Source organism: Bidens hawaiensis, unplaced genomic scaffold (assembly GCF_021521415.1).
Source record: "Bidens hawaiensis isolate Kalapana, Puna unplaced genomic scaffold, B.hawaiensis_p1.1 tig00026820_1, whole genome shotgun sequence".
NCBI classification, from domain to species: domain Eukaryota; kingdom Viridiplantae; phylum Streptophyta; class Magnoliopsida; order Asterales; family Asteraceae; genus Bidens; species Bidens hawaiensis.
Window position 1 is genome coordinate 186182 of NW_027494312.1, and position 22868 is coordinate 209049.

Sequence of the window (22868 nt, forward strand, 5' to 3'; positions counted from 1 at the left end):
AGCCTAACGCAGGTCGTGGTGTCCCTCTACGTTTGCAAAACGTAGAAGGAGGTTCTTTAGTTTGTCGTTGATTGTTATAGTTCACCGAGGATCAAGAACCGTGATGTTTGGGATCGGTTCTTGAATGGTGTTCTTGGTGAAGTTATGAAGCTATTGAAGTAAGAAAGAAATAAGCTAGGAGCATATTTCTCAAGGAAGAAGAGAATATCAGGGAGAAGGTGTTATCTCCAGATCTGATGATCCCATGTTTATGGCTTAAGTCCCCCTTTTATAGAAGGAGAGACCAAGCCCTTTATCCAGTGTACAAACTAATTGACCTCCAGGTCGCTTAGAGGGTTGACCGTTATGGGCGGGAAGCTTTGGACCGTTGGTCCGTGATTAAAATAATAATACTTTATCTGAGCATGTCCCTTGCTCAGAGGGAATAGTGATGTGATTCTTGAGTTGACATCGTACTGTAGCACGTGGGTACTTGTTTACATAAGTTTGGACGGGAAACGAAACCTTTAACCTTTTAACCTTTTTAGCGTTAATGTGTTCCAGCCATTTTATTATTTCCTTGGGCTACCCCGTCATCAGAAAGAATTACTATAACTTTAGTGAAAACTTATACCGTAAGAAACTAGAAAAGAGACTAGCGATGATTGAGAAAGCGCTTGCGAGGGGAGATAATAGTTGTAGTAAATAATAAACTATTACGTCACTCATTTTCACTTGTCATAAATACTAAATTGAATTAAGTCACATTTTAAAATATGTTTGATTATTCAAAGTATTTTAATAATTAATTTATGCTTGTAGAATGGAAGAGGTTTCTTCACCACGACACAAATCTCCACAACTATCTCAAAATGAACGATATGGACTTATGGAGAATACCAGTGTGTTATGAGGGATGAATTCACCAGAGCAATTCCTAATATAATTGCAGGTATTATAAAAAGTTGAGAAAGTTGTACATCAGCATGAAATGAGTGCTACCTAATAAGTTGAGAAAGTTGTATATCGGCATGAAATGAGTGCTACCTAAACTCCGAAACAGTATTTAGAAAGAAACAGTGGGGAACTGCACTGGCGGATCTTAGTGTGAGCCAAGGCGGGCCGCGACCCACCCAACTTTTTCGTTAAGTAGTGTGTGTGTGTGTATATATATATTGAGTCCAACCAACCCATTCAAATTATTGTCTAAAATCCTTCGGCCCACCCATATTATATGTTCAAGATCCACCACTACGGGGAAGTAGTCGTTCCCGCACTCTAGAACACAAAGAGATCACGTATGAAAATAAAGGCTGCTTCGATAAAGTTTCTGAACCATGTGAGCCTTCACCTTTGGATGGCGAAAACGAAGCCATGCCTACATTATAATTGACCCGATAAATGAAAGCAATCATTAGAACGAAACCGACAAGTGACCTTATTAACTTCTGTACATTTAAACTATTTTTAGAAGTTAAACATGCTTATGAATGACATTAAAATTAGTTTGAACCACCACATAAATTAATACTAAACCGCGTAGTAAAAAACCATCCGAGCCGACACCTTGGTAACTCGGTTAACTAAGAAGCGAGCCCGACAACCTAAAGAATATTATAACATCTTTCGTAACCTTAAATATAATGTTTTAATGATATATCATATGTCCCAAAACCACTTTTAAGTGAAACATCGTTTGAAACTAAACTAGAGCCCGGGCGGGCCAAAACGGGGCAGTACTCTCGCAAGAGCAGTCCTGAATACATTTTTAAAACCTATAAAATGTTAAAGTAACTTATTTTAATGTATTACGACGAGACCTAAAATGCTTGATAACCACTTTTTTGTTAAGCCACCTTTAATCAATAAAAGTGGTTTAAGGGCATTTGTGGCATAAAAAAAGCCGATTATTTCTTAAAAATTGAAAATATAGAAATATGTTTTTAAAACATAAACTTATGTGTTAAAATGGTTAAATATAAGTTATAAAATATCTAAGTATATGTGGATTTAGAAAAACGGCCCGTTTACAAGTTTAAAAGTGTTGTTTCGTGAAACTAACGAATGTTGACTTTTAAAGACTAAAATGTTTCAAAAGTATAAAACAACTATTTTCCAGAAAAATACATTCAATATACTTTATCTTAATGGTATAAAACACTTTTGATAGATATAACACCTTATTTGTCAAGAACAGTCGTATAAATGTGAGTTACGGTTAAATCAACGTATCCGAACAAGCATTCCGAAAAACAGAAAATTATGAAGTTTCTGATTTACGATAGTAAGTATATGTCACACCCCAACCTACGGCGGAAATGCCGGGGCGCGAACTGATTGCTAACAGCTTTTCAAAGGTTACTATCACGCAACATTTAAATGACAATATCTATTAATTAAATTAAGTTTTCAAATAAATAAAATACAACAAATACATAATCCATAATCATACAACAATACAACTTATATCACAAATGATCTTGATTAAGTATTTTCTAACTTAAATTCTTCACCAACCTGCGTTAAATTCCTATGATAACCTGCATATGCGTATAAAATAGAATTTTGTCAACAACACATGTTGAGTGAGTAACACATCAGTTTAGTTGTACATATAGTATACATAACAAAATATGTAGTTGCAACAAGTCATATGAGAATAACAAATTAACCAAATGAGCAAGTATAACTGATATGTCGAGAAGCACAAAGGCTCACGACTGGCGTATGATCATACTAGACTGAGATTATGTTGGACCTCTCCGAATGCGGAAGTATATAAAGCAAGTAAGCACATAAACAAATAAGGTATAAGTTGTTAACACATAAGACAATAGTTGCAGTTTTGAGTATAAGTATATATGAAAAGTATAATTTACGCATATGTCCCCAAAACGTGAAAAACGAGTAAAATAGGGGAATGTGATACTCACCTTAGCAATTAAGCAAGAGATAAACGAATGCGGTAAGAACGATAGTAAACAAGAGTACGCTTTTCGGAAGTTATCGACGAGAAATCCTAAGTAACAAATAGTTGTGGAATAAGTGTCGGGAGTGGATTTTTATCCTCGGAATTGAGCTTAACTTAAGGATATTGACTCAAGCGGTTATTCTGAGGAAGGTACGTTGACTAATTCAATTGTCCTATATTATCTAACTGTTTTGCTGATAAGATCACGTGTTAAATATGTTTATGAGAACGTGGATTGCAACGGAATATAACTTGAACTTCGTCAACCGACAAATGTGGAAGCTAACGGCTTGTTGAAGACTTAGTCTAGGGTTTCCGGATTTTTCGGGATAACAATTGTAATCTTTTGTTATATATTGAGCTGATAATATCAGTAGGACACACACTTTTCATGATCTAGCTTACTAGCAATCTCTGTAACACTAAGTATTCGATCACTTATCAGCTCCAACCTCTGTAATCATCCATTTTTGGATATTAATAAACTTGACGGTGATAGTTTTCACCGTCCGGGGTTTTTTGTGCCGGCGTTCATAATAATCAAGCGTTAATTCGACCAAAAGTTACGTTCATAATCCTTAACCGAAGCAAATTCGACTAAGGATTAAGTTGTAAACTCTTGACCGAAACGAAGACTATTATAATCAAGGGTTTTTTCCCTCGTGATCATATCTTTGTGTCCGATCTATTTACCATTTAGCACCTAGCCTCACGCACTAATTTGATCAAAAGTTAGTTGTTAATTTTTGACCGAAACAATTTGGCGCCCACCGTGGGGCAAACGGTGCTTTGATCATTATTCATTCTCAAATGAAACTCTACTCTCAATATCCACAACATGTCTTCACAGCCCAAGATTGTTTCATCTTCTGCCTCAGCCTCAGAATCGTCAGCGAAACCTTCATGCCTCCTTCTCCTTCTGTTGCTGTTATCCCAAAGAAACCTGACAACATTCAGAAGAAAGCTGCTACTCCAGTATTTTCGGGATCGAGACCATCCCCCCAGGATCCCGTTATGGTATCTAATAATGAACTTTTTTCTATTTATAAACGATTACAGGAACAGATGGATCGCCAGAACAAGACCAACCAGATGCTTGTGAAGGAACTAGAAGATATCAGGAAAGCCAAGAAGCCGGCGGAAGAATTCACGCCATTAATCCCGAGATCTCTAGATTTCACTCCTCCAGGATCCTCAGGATTGGTGCGTCCGGAGTCAACCACGGCGTACAACCCTGGATCCTCGCTTTTCCAAGACTCAGGGTCCACGAGATTGTACTCATCCGGATCCCAAGGATACTTGCATGCATCCATTGCTGGGCCGTTTCAACATGCAGGATCCTCAGGATTGTCGCAACAAGGAGGATCCTCAGGTCCTTATCAACAGGCGTTATCCTCAGGATTGGCGCAGCAGGGAGGATCCTCAGGTCCTTATCAACAGGCGTTATCCTTAGGATTGGCGCAGCAGGGAGGATCCTCAGGTCCTTATCAACAGGCGTTATCCTCAGAATTGGCGCAGCAGGGAGGATCTTCAGGTCCTTACCAGCGGGTGGTATCCTCAGGATTTCCACAGCAGGCAGGATTCTCAGGAGTACCTCCATCAGGATTCTTCAATCCTCAGCAGCCATATGCTCAGACTCAGCAATTTGCAGGGTCCTCCGAGGTGCACCAGGGTGACTTCATCCCGATGCAGGCTAACACCTCGACCACTCCATTTGTCACTCCAGGTAATACTATGTTCAGGAATACCAGCTACAACACCAAAACCGTTCCTCAGAATATCAATCAGGGTAACACTTTCAATACAATTCCTTTTAATGCTAATCAGGGATTTTTGCAGGATGCAGGCATAAGTACAAGTTTAGCCCGAGAGCTACAGAATCTCAAGGACATGATATCAAATGTTCCTGGTGTAATCCGTCCTATAGCTGAAGTTCCTACTGATAGCCACAAGATATCCCGGTTCGTGCCATCGATTAGCGACGTGCAGATCCCAAAATGGTTTCAAACCCCAAATATGAAACTGTATGATGGCTCGACGGATCCTGAGGAACACGTCACATATTACAGAGAACGTATGGAGATTAATCCAATCCCTATGGAAATCAAGGAAGCATGTCTTTGCAAAGGGTTTGGGTCTACCTTAACCGGAGCAGCCATGAAATGGCTACTAAGTATTCCCCCTAACACTATCAAATTCATTTTCTCATTTAGTTAACATGTTTAATAACCAGTTTTCTTGCAGTAGAACTTTTGAGAAAATGACAGGTGATCTTTATAGGGTTACCCAGAATCCTGGGGAATCCTTGAGAGATTTTATTACCAGGTTTAGTAAGGAGTCGCTGGAAATCCCGAACCTAAACCCAGCTTCAGCAGTGGAAGCTCTCAAGTTGGGGTTAGAGAAGGGCTCCTCTTTCTATGATGATCTCGTTATGACTCCATGCAGGTCATTAGATGAAGCAAGAAGCAGAGCTCTGAGGTTTATCAGGCTAAAAGACAACAAGAAAAATTCTAAGGTCGATATCCCGAAGTATGATCAGACGAACAGGAAATTCGAATCCCCGGGAAAGTCTTTTCGAGCAAAGCCTTACCACAATCCTGATAACCCCAGGATTAATGCAGTAGATGAAGAAGATGGCGAAGAATATCCTAAAATCTTTGAATATTGTTTTTCTGTTGATATTGGTGGATTAATGTGTGCCATGCAGGATTTAGGTGAAAAGCCAGGTGGCCAAGGAAGATGGAGAAACCAGGAGCATGGAAAGACAAATCAAAATGGTGTGCCTTCCACGAAGACTTTGGGCACTTGACTGATGATTGCATTACACTCTGAAGGGAGATCAGCTATCTTCTCAGCAAGGGCCACCTGAAAGAACTACTTGGCAAGAAGAAGGGAAGAGAGCAAGATCCCGAGAAAATTCGTGAAATGCCAACTTCTCCACCAATGGATGCAAGAACAATCATATTTATATCCGGAGGATCCGACATCTGTGGAACCTCTTATTCTGCTGCAAAGAGAAATGCTGACCAAAGAAAATTAGAAGTGGCTGACAGGCCAACAAAAACATCTATTCTCACTCAAGAGAGGATTGTATCCTTCGATGAAAGTGATAGAGCCAATGTTCAGGATCCTCATCATGATAGTTTGGTAATAACTTTATATGTGGCTAACCATTATGTACGCAGGATCCTCATAGATGGCGGAAGCTCTGTCAACATTATTCAATTAGATGTGCTGAAAAAGATGAATATTCCTGAGGATGAGATCGTCCCTAGTTCCTCAGTATTGGTTGGATTCAGTGGAGAAACTAAAAACACTATTGGGGAGATTAAGCTCCCAATATATGTCGAAGGGGTAAATAAAATGCAAAAATTTTGTGTTATTGACTGTTTATCTTGTTGCAATATTATATTAGGCAGGCCCTGGATACATGATATGAAAGCAGTTCCCTCCACTTATCACCAATGTGTAAAACTCCTAAGTCCGTGGGGAGTTATCAAAATCATGAGTGACCAACAAGACGCCAAGAATTGCTACACCTCTTCCATGAAGTGTACTGCGAAACCCCAGCAGGCGTAGCAATTACAGAAGCCAGCACGAGGCATAATGGAAGCCAGGGAAAAAGAAATTAAAGAAGTACCTCTTTATCCCGAGGATCCTGAAGCCAAAGTGCTGATAGGAACTAGCACTCCTGATGCTATTGAGTCAAAATTGCTCGATTTCCTCAAGTCAAGGCTATCAACATTTGCTTGGAAACATGAAGATATGACAGGTATTTCCAAAGATATTATAACACATAAACTTGGAATTGATAACTCTTTCAGGCCAATCCATCAAAAGAGAAGAAAGTTTGCACCTGAAAGAAACATAATCATTCAAGAGGAAGTAGAAAGACTCTTGAAGGCAAAAATGATTAGGGAAGTTCAATATCCCCGATGGTTAGCAAATGTGGTGGTTGTACAGAAAAAGAATGGAAAATGGAGAGTTTGCGTAGATTTCACAGACTTGAATAAGGCTTGTCCTAAAGATCCATTCCCTCTACCACACATTGATTCAATGGTGGATGCTACAGCTGGTCATGAGATGCTGACATTTATGGACGCATCCTCAGGATTTCAGCAAATCCAGATGGAGCCCTCAGATCAAGAAGATACGACCTTCATGACTCCCACATGTATTTATTGTTATATTGCTATGCCCTTTGGACTTAGAAATGCAGGTGCAACCTATCAGAGGTTAGTTAACATGATGTTCAAAGAGCAACTGGGGGACACAATGGAGGTCTATATTGATGATATGGTGGTGAAGTCCAAGAAAGCTGAAGATCACCTTCAAGATCTCAAGACAACATTTGATATCCTCGACAAATACAACATGAAGCTGAATCCTTCGAAATGCCATTTCGGAGTGAAGGCTGGAAAATTCTTGGGATACATGGTCACCAAAAGGGGGATAGAGGCGAGTCCAGAACAGATACAAGCTATCCTGAATCTAAAATCCCCAGAATCAGTTAAGGATGTTCAAAGGCTGACCGGCAGGATAGCGGCACTCAACAGATTCATATCCAAATCCTCAGAAAAGTGCAAATAATTTTATGATATCTTGAAGAAAAACAAGAAGTTCGAGTGGACCAGTAAGCATGAGGAAGCTTTAGCATCCTTAAAAGCTTATCTTTCTTCTACTCCTCTACTGGTAAAACCCGAGGAAGGTGAATCTCTATCTCTATATCTTGCTGTATCAAATAATGCTATAAGTGCAGTTTTGGCTAAGGATCTCGAAGGTCAGCAACACCCCATATATTATGTAAGTAAAAGTCTTTTGGATGCTGAAACCAGGTATTCTTATCTTGAGAAATTAATTTTAGCCCTTATTATTGCATCTACTAAACTTAGACATTATTTTGAAACTCACCCTATATGTGTTAAAACTAACTATTATATTAAGTCTGTTTTGAGAAAACCAGAAATGTCAGGTAGAATGGCAAAATGGGCAGTAAAGCTGAGTGCATATGATATAACATATGAACCTAGGACTGCTATCAAATCCCAGGCATTAGCAGATTTTGTGGCTGATTTCACCAGTGAGCTTAAAGAAAAGGCAGACTTGGAAGTCCAACAACTTGAAGAAACAAAAGATAAGTGGACTCTATACTCTGATGGTGCTTCAAATGTTAGATGAACAGGTCTCGGGATTCTGTTGAAATCGCCACAGGGGGAAATTATACCTCAATCCATATCCTGCGGATTTCAAGCCACAAATAATGAGGCAGAATATGAAGCTTTGATAGCAGGATTACAACTAGCAATCGACATGAAAATCAGGTTTATTCAAGTACATGTTGATTCATTATTATTAACTAATCATTTTAATGGTTCATATACTGTTAGAGGAGAAAGACTAATGAAATATCTAGAGCTAGTCAAAAAACTTGCAAAGTGTTTCGAAATATTTGATATTTCGCAGGTACCTAGGGAAGAGAATGTTGAAGCAGATGCCCTGGCATATTTAGCCTCATCCTTCAGGATACCAGAAGGTGTCAAGATCCCTATCCTACACACCCTGAGCCTAGCAATAGAAGAGCAAGGTGTTAATGAAATATCAAAAGATAACGAAGATGTGGGAGTTAAGAATCCTGAGTATAATGAAGATTCTTGGGTTATCCCAATCAGGAAATATATTTAGGATGGAGTTATCCCCAAGGGTGAAAACCCAAGAGCTTTTCGCACAAAGGTAATCCCATATACTATAATGAATGATATATTATACAGAAAATATCTTGCAGGACCATATCTTAGGTGCTTGGAGAAGGCAGAAGCTCAAGAAGTTCTTCAAGATATCCATGATGGAGATTGTGGGAACCACACTGGGGGCAGAGCTCTATTCTCCAAAATCCTGAGGACGGGGTATTTCTGGCCAACGATGAAGAGGGATGCTATGAATTATTCTCAGAAATGTGATGCATGCCAAAGACATAGCAACATTTTGCACCATCCAGCAGAACCATTATATCCTATTATATCCCCTTGGACTTTCATGAAGTAGGGGATGGATATCGTGGGGAAATTACCAAGAGCTCCAGGAGGAAAAGTCTTTATGTTGGCTATGACAGATTATTTCTCGAAGTGGATCGAAGCGGAAGCCTTTGTTCAAGTCAGAAAGAAAGAAGTTATCTCATTCATCAAGCGCAATATCCTGACCAGATTTGGGATTCTGGCAGAGATAGTATGTGATAATGGCTCGCAGTTCATCGGCAAGAGAACCACCAACTTCTGTGCCAGTTGGGAATCAAGATGATCACATCAACACCTGTCCACCCTCAAGCTAATTGACAGGCCGAATCAAGCAACAAAATCATTATCAATAACCTGAAGAAAAAGTTGGGGTCTAAGAAAGGAAAGTGGGCCGAGGAACTACCTTTCGTTCTTTGGGCAGATAGAACCACTTCTAAGAATGCTACTAGTCAGACTCCTTTCTCATTAGTGTTTGGAGCTGAGGCAGTTATCCCCACAGAGATGGTTATCCCGACGGCCAGGGTCACTCATCAAAATCCTGAAGATAACACTCGAAGTCTACTTGAAGACCTAGATGCGGTAGAAGAACTCCGGGATTTGGCAAAGATCAGAATGGCTTCTTATCAACAGAAGATAGCAAAGTCCTATAACAAGAATATCGGAGTTCGAAGGTTTCAAGAAGGGGATTTGGTTCTCCGAAAAGCTTTTCAAAATACTACCAATCCTACGGATAGGAAGCTCGCACCAAAGTGGGAAGGTCCTTACCTAATCGATTCGGAAGCATGAAAGGGGGCATACAAGTTGTCTACTTTGGATGGTGACTTACTACCAAGGGCTTGGAATGCTATACATCTCAAAAAATATTTTATGTAAGATTTCTATCCCGAGGATAACTGTTATACTAAACAGTCAAGGTATGTACTCCAACCTATACTTTTATTCGTTTTTTAATATTATTATTTTTCAAACATGGTACTGACTTAAGCATCGGAGGGGTGTTAGCAAGGCTAACACCCACCCCTCACTTAGAGTTGACTGTTTTGTAGATATGAGGGATTCTCATATGGAATAAAGTTTCTAAGGGCCCTATCGCCAGCTTATTCCTAAGGTATGAGAGGTTTCACCTCTTCTAAGGTTTAAGGGATTTTCATCTCTTCTTAAGGTCACTCGTAACGCACGTTTATTCAGCCTTAGTTTGAGAGGCGGGGCCAGCACATGAAATATAGTGACTTGTTACCTCGTTATCCTCGGCTATTGGTTTGAATCTTGAGGTTTAAGGGATCTTCATCTCTTCTTAAGACGCCTGTAGCACACGATTTATTCGGCCTTAGTCTGAGAGGCGGGGCCAGCACATGAAATATAGTGACTTGTTACCTCGTTATCCTCGGCTATTGGTTTGAATCACAAGTTTATGGTAGACGTACCATAATCTAAAGGTTTAAGAGATTTACATATCTTCTAAAGGGCCTCGTCGCCAGTTCTTACTTAAGGTTTAAGAGATTTACATCTCTTCTGAAGGGCCTTGTCGCTAGTTTATTAGGCCTTGTCGCCAGATTATTTAGGCCTTGTCGCCAGTGTTTCTATAAATATTTTTCAGGATAATGCTCATGTCACAATCCTATTGCTATATCCTCAGGATTAGGAGAATATCCTAAACGGTGGTCTTATTGCAAGGATAAAACGGTCTGGACAATTTTCAAATTAGTTGATGCACAGTTCTGGTATGATTTACTATTTGCAAGAATTTTATCTTTCATATTATTTAAAGTTTATGACTTAATATTGGTTAGCTGATAAAACTTAAACTATTACTAAGATTTTTCATGAGACTTAGATTTTTCTAAAAACAGAAAAAGTAAAAAGCATATGATATAAGTCATAAAAAGTTATACTAATATTATTATGCAGAAAAAAGTTAGTCCGGGTTTCACTCAAAACAGAGCCCATCCACCCGAACTATCATAATTGTTTTTAATGCAGAAAAGTAAAAGACAGTTTGGGCTTCGTCCTGAACCAGGATCCCTCCACCCAAACCACTATCCTGAGCATACGACATCATCCTTACATGACCATAACAGAAATTGTTCAAAACAAACATTCAAAACACATAAAAACCACCTGGAAACCAGGTTCAAGCCTTTCCTCCCTCAGCATCATCACCTTCCTTCTTCTCCAAATCCTTTGTCTCCCCAGCCTTAGTCTCCTTCATACCTTCGCTAGTTCCATCATCCTTGATCACTCCGGAAGTCCCAGCCGTCTCATCCTCTTCAATATTCTCCCCCCTTAGCACCTTGAGTTTCTTCTTCCAAGCTCCAGAATTCCAAGACTCCATCACATGACCCTTCGCTTGTACCTCCTCAGACATCTTGATCATAGACTCCAGAATGCTAGCAGCTGCACACTTCTTAGCATCTTCAAGAAACTCATTTTACTCTGACTCAAATGAGGCTCTGAGATCCGAAATCTCTTTGTCATTCTTTTTGAGCAGTAAGTCCTTAATGCTAATAGCTTTCAGGAGATCGACGAGCTTGGCTTCGGCCTCTTTCTTGGACAATTCGGCATCTTGAGACATCCGACGGTAACTTTCAGTTTTCTGTTATTCCCAGATTAATGTTAGTTTTTCTGCAGATTACTGTTTTCAGGATAAGCAAAAGTTAGTTACTGTTCCAAGAAAGTTAGCAAGAGCTTGAAGCTTTTCTACAGCATCGGAAGTGGTCATATCAGCAAAGGGCTCAGTTTCAGCCGAAGTGTTGGCTTTCCTCTTCTTTTGTGCAGCACTTTTTTGGCGAGTAGTTGGGATTCTCACCGAAGGGGAAAGCGTCTTAGAATGTTCTTGCTTCACCACAGGCCTATCTTCAATAAAATCATCCAAATCCACCAAGCTAAAAGACTTTGGCTTCGTCATCCCTACACAATGATTCATCAAGTTATGTTCAAGAAAACAAAATTCCTGGAAAACCTAAAATCCCCAAAACACTTACCAGAGGTCATACTCTCAGCAGGTTTCTCAGCAACCACGCTTGTTTCTCCTGTTTCTTCCTCTAACCAAAATTCCCTTTCCTCTGCCAGAACCTTGAACAACGCCTTAAGCCTTTTCTCTGTATCCTTCCTGAGCTTTATCAAATCCTCAAAAACCACTGTAAAAAAAAAAAAAACAAACCATGTTAGAGTAAATCGTTTACAAAAAGAAGTTCTATCCTACATATTTCCTACCCTTATGAACCCATTTAGAGTAAACCGTCAGGAATAGAATCCCGGCGAACGAAAAAGAAGTATTTTTTCCAATCAGGGTCACTACCGAACACCTTGGGAATCATATAAACACGGCTGGACTTGGATTGAAGACAATAGCGAAAGGATCCGTGGGTTCGAAGGTTGTAAGTTGCGGTAAGCTCAGGCACACCAATAGATAGTCCACGGGTTTTGTTCAACGGTCAACTGTTGCCAAAACCCTCCACACCATTGGCATGACATGTGAATACGATAAGCCGGTTACATCGAAGAACTCTTGGATAAGTGGGGCAAATGGATATGAAAGGCCAATCGAAAAGGGGTAATAGAAAAAGCAAACCCAGGATTTTGAAGAAAAGTCAGCCTTGACTCGAGAGTCGTAAGGTCTGATGACGGCGTCAACGGGCAACAGACATGAATCTTTTAGAGACCTAATGTCAGGATCTTTAAAAAGGCATTGATCTTCGTCGGTGGCCGGAATTAGGGCTTGATCAACGAAATCTTTCGAGGTTTTGAAAGGAAAAGGTTTGAGCGCTCGAGGGGTTCTTTTCCTCATAATTTTTGTCAAGATCGAAAGAAGAATTTCAAGAAATTAAAAAGACGGAGATGACAACTAACCTGAATTTGATATCGGTGGAAGAGGATTATGGTGAAGAAGTTGGGAAATGGCTTTAATTATAACCTAGAAGGACGGATGTAGAGTCTCCTAGATTCCCGCGCACGTCATTTCATATATCAGAGATATCATTATTTTTGAAATTTAAAATTTTTACAGCTGTCACGCAGTAAAAATTGGGGGCAATTGTTGGGAGTGGATTTTTATCCTCGGAATTGAGCTTAACTTAAGGATATTGACTCAAGCGGTTATTCTGAGGAAGGTACGTTGACTAATTCAATTGTCCTATATTATCTAACTGTTTTGCAGATAAGATCACGTGTTAAATATGTTTATGAGATCGTGGATTGCAACGGAATATAACTTGAACTTCGTCAACCGACAAATGTGGAAGCTAACGGCTTGTTGAAGACTTAGTCTTGGGTTTCCAGATTTTTTGGGATAACAGTTGTAATCTTTTGTTATATATTGAGCTGATAATATCAGTAGGACACACACTTTTCACGATTTAGCTTACTAGCAATCTCTGTAACACTTAGTATTCGATCACTTATCAGCTCCAACCACTGTAATAATCCATTTTTGGATATTAATAAACTTGACGGTGATAGTTTTCACCGTCCGGGGGTTTTTGGTGCCGACGATCATAATAATCAAGCGTTAATTCGACCAAAAGTTACGTTCATAATCCTTAACCGAAGAAAATTCGACTAAGGATTAAGTTGTAAACTCTTGACCGAAACGAAGACTATTATAATCAAGGGTTTTTTCCCTCGTGATCATATCTTTGTGTCCGATCTATTTACCATTTAGCACCTAGCCTCACGCACTAATTTGATCAAAAGTTAGTTGTTAATTTTTGACCTAAACAATAAGTACGAATTGAATAAAGAGTCTAAAACTAAATAGAGGTTTAGAATTCGATGATCGAGTGTAAATCTTGCAAAGGCTATTTATTATTAGATTTATTATAAATTTTATTCTCAAAGTGATTTAATTATATAAAATACTTAAATAAATATTTGTAAAACTTTATAGTTTATATAAAAAGGTTTGTTTTAAATGTTTAAAACTATAAATACGTTTAATGTATTTATATATACATAATAATAAATAATAGTTAATAATTAATAATATTTTTATAAAATATAATATTTTATAAAATACTTAAATTATACTTTTAATATGTTACACAACAAGATTATATTAGATGTATCTCTTAGATTAAAACCCTTTTGAAATAATAAAACCTTTATAAATTTTAATGAGCATATATATACACACACACACACAGACACACATATATATATATAAATATAAATATACACATAGAAAGAGTTCAAATAAGAATAAGGAGTTTCCTAAGAATGGTAAGAACCAACAAATTTTTGACATCTGGCATTACAAATGATGGTGAAAGAGCAATTCTAGAAAACTATGTCGGTTATAATAATGAAAGAGTAATTCTGTGAAACTATGTCGGTTATTGGTAATTTTAAATCTCAACCATTGATTAACATGATCCATTGTCTATGAGTTATTCCTAGTCTTCCTAGAAAACTATTTATTTTTAGGATAACCCTTCCCTACACACACACACACACACACACACATACACACATATATAGAAAAGGGTTCAAATAAGAAAAAGAAGTTTCCTAAGAACGAACAAATTTTTTACATTTGGCATTACATATGATGGTAAAGGAACAATTATAGGAAACTATGTTGGTTATAATGATGAAACAGTAATTTTAGGAAATTATTTCGGTTATTGGTAATTTTAAATATCAACCATTGATTAATATGATCTAATGGCTATGTTTTATTCATAGCCTTTCTATGAAACTACTTATTTTTAGGATAAACCTCCCCTACATATTAGGGTTATCCTAAAAATAAGTAGTTTCATAGGAAGACTAGGAATAAAACATTGCCATTGGATCATATTAATCAATGGTTGATATTTAAAATTACCAATAATCGTAATAGTATCCTAAAATTACTTTTTCATCATTATAACCGACATAGTTTCCTATAATTTTTCTTTCATCATATTTTGTAATGCCAAATGTCTAAATTTTGTTGGTTCTTACCATTCCTAGAAAACTCCTTATTCTTATTTGAACCCTTATATATATATATATATATATATATATATATATATATATATATATATATATATATATATAGAAAATGGTTCAAATAAAAAACAATTGTTTTGTAAGAAGTGTGATAAGACTTTAAAATAAAGTACACCACCTAAATAGGACACTATACCATGTAAATAGGAAACTATACAACTTTTAGAAACTACCAATCTCAACCACTAGATCCTAGATCCAAGGGTCTACATATATTTTTATGCTTCTCACAAAACTATTGTTTTTTACGTTAACCTTACCCTATATATATATATATATATATATATATATATATATATATGTATATAAATATAGGGGAGGGATATTTTGAGAACTTGATGAGTAGATTTTAAGAACTCAATTTTGGACCACACATTTAATTAAATAAGTTATAATATGTGGCTGAGATTAAATTTGATTAAAAAATGAATCAGGAGAGAGAATAAATATGTTTGTTGATTACATAAGTTTAAACTTTAGTTACAAATGTGTAAAAAGTCGATTCGGTGTGTAAAAATTACGGTAATTTTTTGTACATTACTTACACTTACGTATTACACATGTGTAAACAAAATTTAAAAAAATTACGTTGAGTTCTTTCGAGTTCTTAAAACTCAAAGCAGTTCTCAAAAGAAATCAATTATATATATATATATATAGAAAAAGGTTCAAATAAGAATAAGCAGTTTCCTAGGAATGGTAAGAACCAACAAATTTTTGACATTTGGCATTACAAATGATGGTGAAAGAACAATTCTAGGAAACTATGTCGGTTATAATAATGAAAGAGTAATTATAGGAAACTATGTCGGTTTTTGGTTATTTTAAATCTCAACCATTGATTAACATGATCCGATGGATATGATTTATATAACCGACATACAAAAAAGAAGTAGGGTTATACTAAAAAGAAGTAGTTTCGTAGGAAGACTAGGATTAAATCATATCCATTGGATCATGTTAATCAATGGTTGATATTTAAAATAACCAAAAACCGACATAGTTTCCTATAATTACTCTTTCATTATTATAACCGACATAGTTTCCTAGAATTGTTCTTTCACCATATGTTGTAATGCCATTTGTCAAAAATCTATTGGTTCTTAACATTTAATGTGTAATTTCTAAATGACTCACAACAAAGCTTTAAATTTATTAAACAAGACTCCTAAAGAAACCACACAAAACCGGTAAGTGTACCGATCACTAATAGTATAGCACTAAGGAAGTTCAAGTATCGAACACAAGGACACGTGAAAACGTACTTAATATTTAACCCTAACCAAGACTCTCACCTAAGAATAATATTTTTTAAATGATTTTTTATTATTAACTATTTGATCTAACTTACTTTAACTAACTTAATTAACTACACTTAACAAGACTAGACGAAACTTTGAGAATGAGACTTATCAATGGAGAAAACGTCTACCTAGGTAAGAATCATATAAAATGTATAATAAGCTAATGGATTGAAGAATCCCACGACACCAGTTTCTAAGGATGACACAACTAAGGCTCACTCAAGAAAGCTAGATCACCTCTCGGTCTCACTAACAAACGTTAACTTACACTTAATTGATTTTAATAACAAACCGGGGAACGAGTTGTTAAAGTGTTCTAATGCCAACTCTCCTCTCGGACTCACCGACACACTACCCTAATGGAGACGAATACTACGCAACCAAGGAAAGAGGAACCGTTTAGTTTAACTTAAACTAGTTCAACTAATCGCTCACAAACCCAAACCCGACAAGAACCGAACCCGCTCTCGCGCGATCCTAATCCTCACAAGTAAAAGCTATGAGATGACCCTGCTGCCTATCACCTCTCGGTCTCTAAGAAGGTGCCTACCCGCTGAATTTAACTAATTACCATACCCACTAAAACCCTACGGTTGATCACCCCGCAAACAATCTCTAAACACAAAGTAAAGAGTTCAAAAAAGCTAAAATCAATCAAAACCGATTCAATCAATCAAAGCAAGAGGTATATGAGTATAAATAAATAAATCACAGCCACTAAACACAACCTAATTCAATATTAAACCAAACTTTCATTAACAATTCAAGTCATGATGATCAAACAATCCATATTACTCATTAAAACCTAACAATATTCATCTAACCTAGGTAGAACAAAGAAGTTTAGCCAATAATAATCAATGAACAATAGATAAAATAGATATAAATGATAAACATGTTCATATAAATCTGATTACAAAAGGTTTAAATGATTAAAAACCAAAAACGAACTCACAAACGTTAAAATACTCAAAACCGACAACCGAAGGATAAAAGATAGAACCGTAAGCTTGTCCTCCTTGGTTTCTCCTCTAGATCAGGTGTGGTGGCTGGAAAATATGTTCAAAATCGTTCATAGGGTATAAACCCTTTATATATGTGTTTAAATACCTCTTTCCTAATATAAAATAGGTTAAAACAAGCTCACAAGGCCCCTAGAAGACAAAATAAATGGGGTAACCGATTCCTGAACATTCTTGGAAGCCTTTGCGACATGTGAGGCGTCGCATAGAATGGGCATGGATGCCTCACCTGGTCTCACAGCGCGGCCAGGTCCGGGGTGCTTGTTTCTTCGTTTTCTGACTCGTTTATCTTCAAACGCACATACGGGCTTCATCCGAATCCCGTTTGAGCTGATTCCTTCTTCATTAAACTCGTTTTTTTCGCTCTCTTCAACATGGGACCTATCATATACACAAACACTTAATTTCATGCAAGAAAAAGTTATATTCGTTAACGGTTTACGCACAAAACGACACAAAATGGGATAAAACGCTATGTGTTTTGCAACACATCAAGTATCCCCACACTTGAACCTTTTTCGTCCCTGAAAAAGATTTATGAAATGGAATCATAATCGGAAAACTGATCTTAAAAAGATATAGATTATTTTAAAGTTAAGAGAAACGCAAAAACCGCAATTGCCGATATTGCTGTCCACTTAAACCCATGCCTTGATCTTTACCGAGACAAATAAGATCCAACAATTTATATTACTCAGTGGTTTACACAATTAAGACCCACTTATTTTCAGCTTTTACCGGATCAGACCACCCCAACTTGACTTAAACCTCAAAATTAGCAGATTTAAAACTTTTATTGCTCTATTTTTTATGAATAGTTAAGACGATCAAGGGTATTGTTTATCCACCTAAGCTTAAGCATCAAAGTCTACCAAGCAGCCATTAGATATGATTAAGGTACAATTAATTAATAGCTAGTGTTCCCCACAACATGACATACCCCCGTTATCAAGCAATACACCGAACCATTACCATAGGTGAGCATGCAAAATTTCATCTGTAGGGCTTACATGTAGCGTGTCCCTTGTGGTTCGTTTCTTACTGGTAATGAGACGCGAGCAAGGGGACCCCACATGACTAACAGCGTGGATGATCAATTCTGTAGTGTATTTGTGCTTTTGTACTTTTGTGATCATGTTTAAAGACTTATGTGGCAGAAAACTGCGGGTTTGCTCTTTTAAGCTTTTATTTTAAATATTCACAACCCACTTAGGAATTGTGAATACCCAGATGAATAGATTGCATACAGACCCATGGTCTCCGAACCCGAGGCATCCCATCAATACAAGAATTAATGTTATAAAACCATACGCCAATGAAGTGTAAAACACTAAAACTAAGCAGTTTAAAATTTATATCACTAGCTACTTGGCATACGCTAACGTTAAACCTACCCAAGTATCATATGATAACGTATTCAAACTTAAAATTTATAATATTTTTCACATTTCATACCAAAAATTGAGGCTTGAGTATGGCCCGACCTTTCATTAATTATCTTCCACGGACAAAACGCTTTACCCACAAAAGATTTCCGTTTACCATTATATCAAATTGCCCTTTCATTCTCAATGCTGAGCCTGCCGACACATCCCAAGTTAAGTGCGTTTTCTTTTATATTATCTCATATTATTAGTAGTTTGAAAAACCAATTTCCGATTTACTATCATTTTCCATTATTTGCAAAAATTTTCCTTAATTTTTTGGGACATTTTTCTTTTAAGTTTTCAATCAACTTATTTTTTCAATTTTTTTATTTTTGCTGAAAACATCAATTTCCCATCCCCACACTTAAATTTCACATTGTCTTCAATGTGAGAAAAGGAAGAGACAATACTAAGCATAAAGAAAAAGAAAGTGGAACATACTCCCCTGGTATATGTGATCATGCAACGTGCGGTGAATCATGTTCCTCGCCCTCCAATTCGAACGCAAGATTAAAACTCCAGTGATCTCTATCAAGCTATCACTAACGAACGAAAGCGGCAATCCTTAAGAAAATTGCATCCCCATACCTGTTTAAACTCCAGCTCATCAACCGTCATCAACCAACCAAGGAATAACCTGCAAGTAAGAGAAGAAACACTCGGCAAAACTTGGAAATAAAAATAAAAATGAAAATAAAATAATAAGGAAAGATATTACCGGGTTGCCTCCTAGGAAGCGCTAAGTTTATTGAATAGTCTTCAGTCTGACTCGCTGCCGAAACCTCAATCAGGAGGCTTCTCCTTTATCCTCTTCCCATCGATGCTCCTCAATACTCTCCTCTTACAATTTGTCGGGAAGAAACCAATTGCACAACTCTCATGGGCACGACCATATGAATTAAACTCGGCCCACCAACTCTTAGACTCTCCAAAAAATGATCCCCTAGAGTGAAACTGGAGTAACGAACTCTTCTACACACCATGATCTCTGAGCCTAGATATCCTCCTTATTCTTTTAGCCAACTTTTTAAACCTCAACACGTCCCGAATGGAGATTGAGTACGGTTCATGTTTTGGTTTTTCACATTCAAAGTGCACTGGTGGAAAGACTGATTCACCAACCACCTCATGGCTCTCCTCAAAAGGCTCATTCTTGAACCCCTCACTTTGCTCGTTATACAATAGATCCTCAAGCAACTTTAAATCACCAAGTGGGTCAAACTCTCCTTCACCCATAATGGTAAAATCCATAGACTCTTCGCCAAACTCACCCATGAACTCGTCCTCCCAAGAGGGAACATACTCCTCTGCTCTCTGCTCCTCCATTCCGGTATCTTCAATCTCACTTGGGGTTTCAAAGAAAGTTGGATTCAAAGGTGGAATATATTCCAAATCCTTTCTAATGGAAAACAATACATCGTCCATTATTGATTCCAATTATGGGGTTGGCTATAATATATTTCCCGATAAGTCTTTATACCCTAAGAAGTTCCCCATCTGATCATATGCAAATATATATGGAGGAGGCTTTGCCACAAGTGATTCCCATGGAGCTTTCCGTGTTTCGGTTTCTATCCTCCTTAGCTCATAAGCATCATGTACCCAGTGATCTCCGCCACACACTTTGCTCCATGGCGTTCCAATGTGTCATCCGAACATATTTCTTGTAAAGAGCACTCAAAAGAAAAGGATCACGGGCACCAGATAAAAGTAGAATAAAATACTAAAAATAGCATTAAACTAAAACTAAACTAATTAAAATAACTAATCTAACGAAAATACAATAGGAAAATCTCAACTCGGGTCGTTTTAAATACGCCTCAAACCGTGTCCCCGGCAACGGCGCCAAAGCTAGATGTGTATATAATGATGCTCTTTCTAAATGACTCATAACTAAGCTTTAAATTTATTAAACAAGACTCCTAAAGAAACCACACAAACACTAATAGTATAGCACTAAGGAAGTCCGAGTATCGAACACAAGGACACGTGAAAACGTACTTAATACTTAACCCTAACCAAGACTCACCTAAGAATATATTTTTTAAATGATTTTTAATTATTAACTATTTGATCTAACTTACTTTAAATAACTTAATTAACTAAACTTAACAAGACTAGACGAAACTTTGAGAATGAGACTTATCAATGGAGAAAACGTCTACCTAGGTAAGAATCATATTGAAGGTATAATAAGCTAATGGATTGAAGAATCCCACGACACCGGTTTCTAAGGATGACACAACTAAGGCTCACTCAAGAAAGCTAGATCACATCTCGGTCTCACTAACAAACTCTACCTTACACTTAATTGATTTTAAGAACAAACCGGGGAACGAGTTGTTAAAGTGTTCTAATGCCAACTCTCCTCTCGGACTCACCGACACACTACCCTAATGGAGACGAATACTACGCAACCAAGGAAAGAGGAACCATTTAGTTTAACTTAAACTAGGTCAACTAATCGCTCACAAACCCAAACCCGACAAGAACCGACCCTGATCTTGCGCGATCCTAATCTTAACAAGTAAAAGCTATGAGATGACCCTGCTGCCTATCACCTCTCGGTCTCTAAGAAGGTGCCTACCCGCTGAATTTAACTAATTACCATACCCACTAAAACCCTACGGTTGATCACCCCGCAAACAATCTCTAAACACAAAGTAAAGAGTTCAAAAAAGCTAAAATCAATCAAAACCGATTCAATCAATAAAAACAAGAGGTATATGAGTATAAATAAATAAATTATAGCCACTAAAGACAACCTAATTCAATATTAAACCAAACTTTCATTAACAATTCAAGTCATGATGATCAAACAATCCATATTACTCATTAAAACCTTACAATATTCATCTAACCTTGGTAGAACAAAGAAGTTTAGCCAATCATAATCAATGAACAATAGATAAAATAGATATAAATGATAAACATGTTCATATAAATCTGATTACAAAAGGTTTGAATGATTAAAATCCAAAAACGAACTCACAAACGTTAAAATACTCAAAACCGACAACCGAAGGATAAAAGATAGAACCGTAAGCTTGTCCTCCTTGGTTTCTCCTCTAGAGTAGGTGTGGTGGTTGGAAAATATGTTCAAAATCGTTCATAGGGTATAAAACCTTTATATATGTGTTTAAATACCTCTTTCCTAATATAAAATAGGTTAATACAAGCCCACAAGGCCCATAGAAGACAAAATAAATGGGGTCACCGATTCCTGAACATTCTTGGAAGCCTTTGGGACATGTGAGGCGTCGCATAGAATGGGTGGATGCCTCACCTGGTCTCATAGCGCGTTTCTTCTTTTCTGACTCGTTTATCTTCAAACGCGCATACCGGCTTCATACGAATCCCGTTTGAGCTGATTCTTTCTTCATTAAACTCGTTTTTTCGCTCTCTTCAACATGGGACCTATCATATACACAAAAATTTAATTTCATGCAAGAAAAGTTATATTCGTTAACGGTTTACGCACAAAACGACGCAAAAATGGGATAAAACGCTATGTGTTTTGCAACACATCAACATTCTTAAGAAACTCTTTCTTTTTATTTGAATCCTTTTCCATATATATATATATATATATATATGGTTTATCGAAGGTTCAAAAAAGTTCTGGTTTAACCATATTGTTAGGGCCCAAATTTTATAGTCGGATCTGTGGTTAGCTCAGGATCCTGGATCAGCTCAGGATCCTGAATATACTTGGGATCCCGAATATGTTCAGGATTCTCGAATAAGTTTAGTATCTTGAGTGTTAATGCTAATAAATAGATATTTCTCTCTTGGCGTTGATTTATAATTACAAATATTAATTGTTGATTTAGTCCATGCAAAATACACGGTTGATGGTTGAAGAAAACGCGTTAAAGAGATATAACCGTTAGGAGTAAAGGCCAAGTAATGGTTAACGGTCAAATATTGACTGTATGCTGAAATCTCGCACTTATAGTTAATATTAGCACGTTGGAGAACTCTATTATTGTCAGGAATCATTTCTATGTATAAGGATCCCGGACTTACTGACAGATTTTTAGTATTCGGTATCCTTGATAATTACTAACTGTTGTATTATCCTCGAATATTTGAGGATATTTTGGAGATGGGACTACGTTTGACGAGTGACTCCCTAAAGAATCGGTCAAAGACGTGAGGTG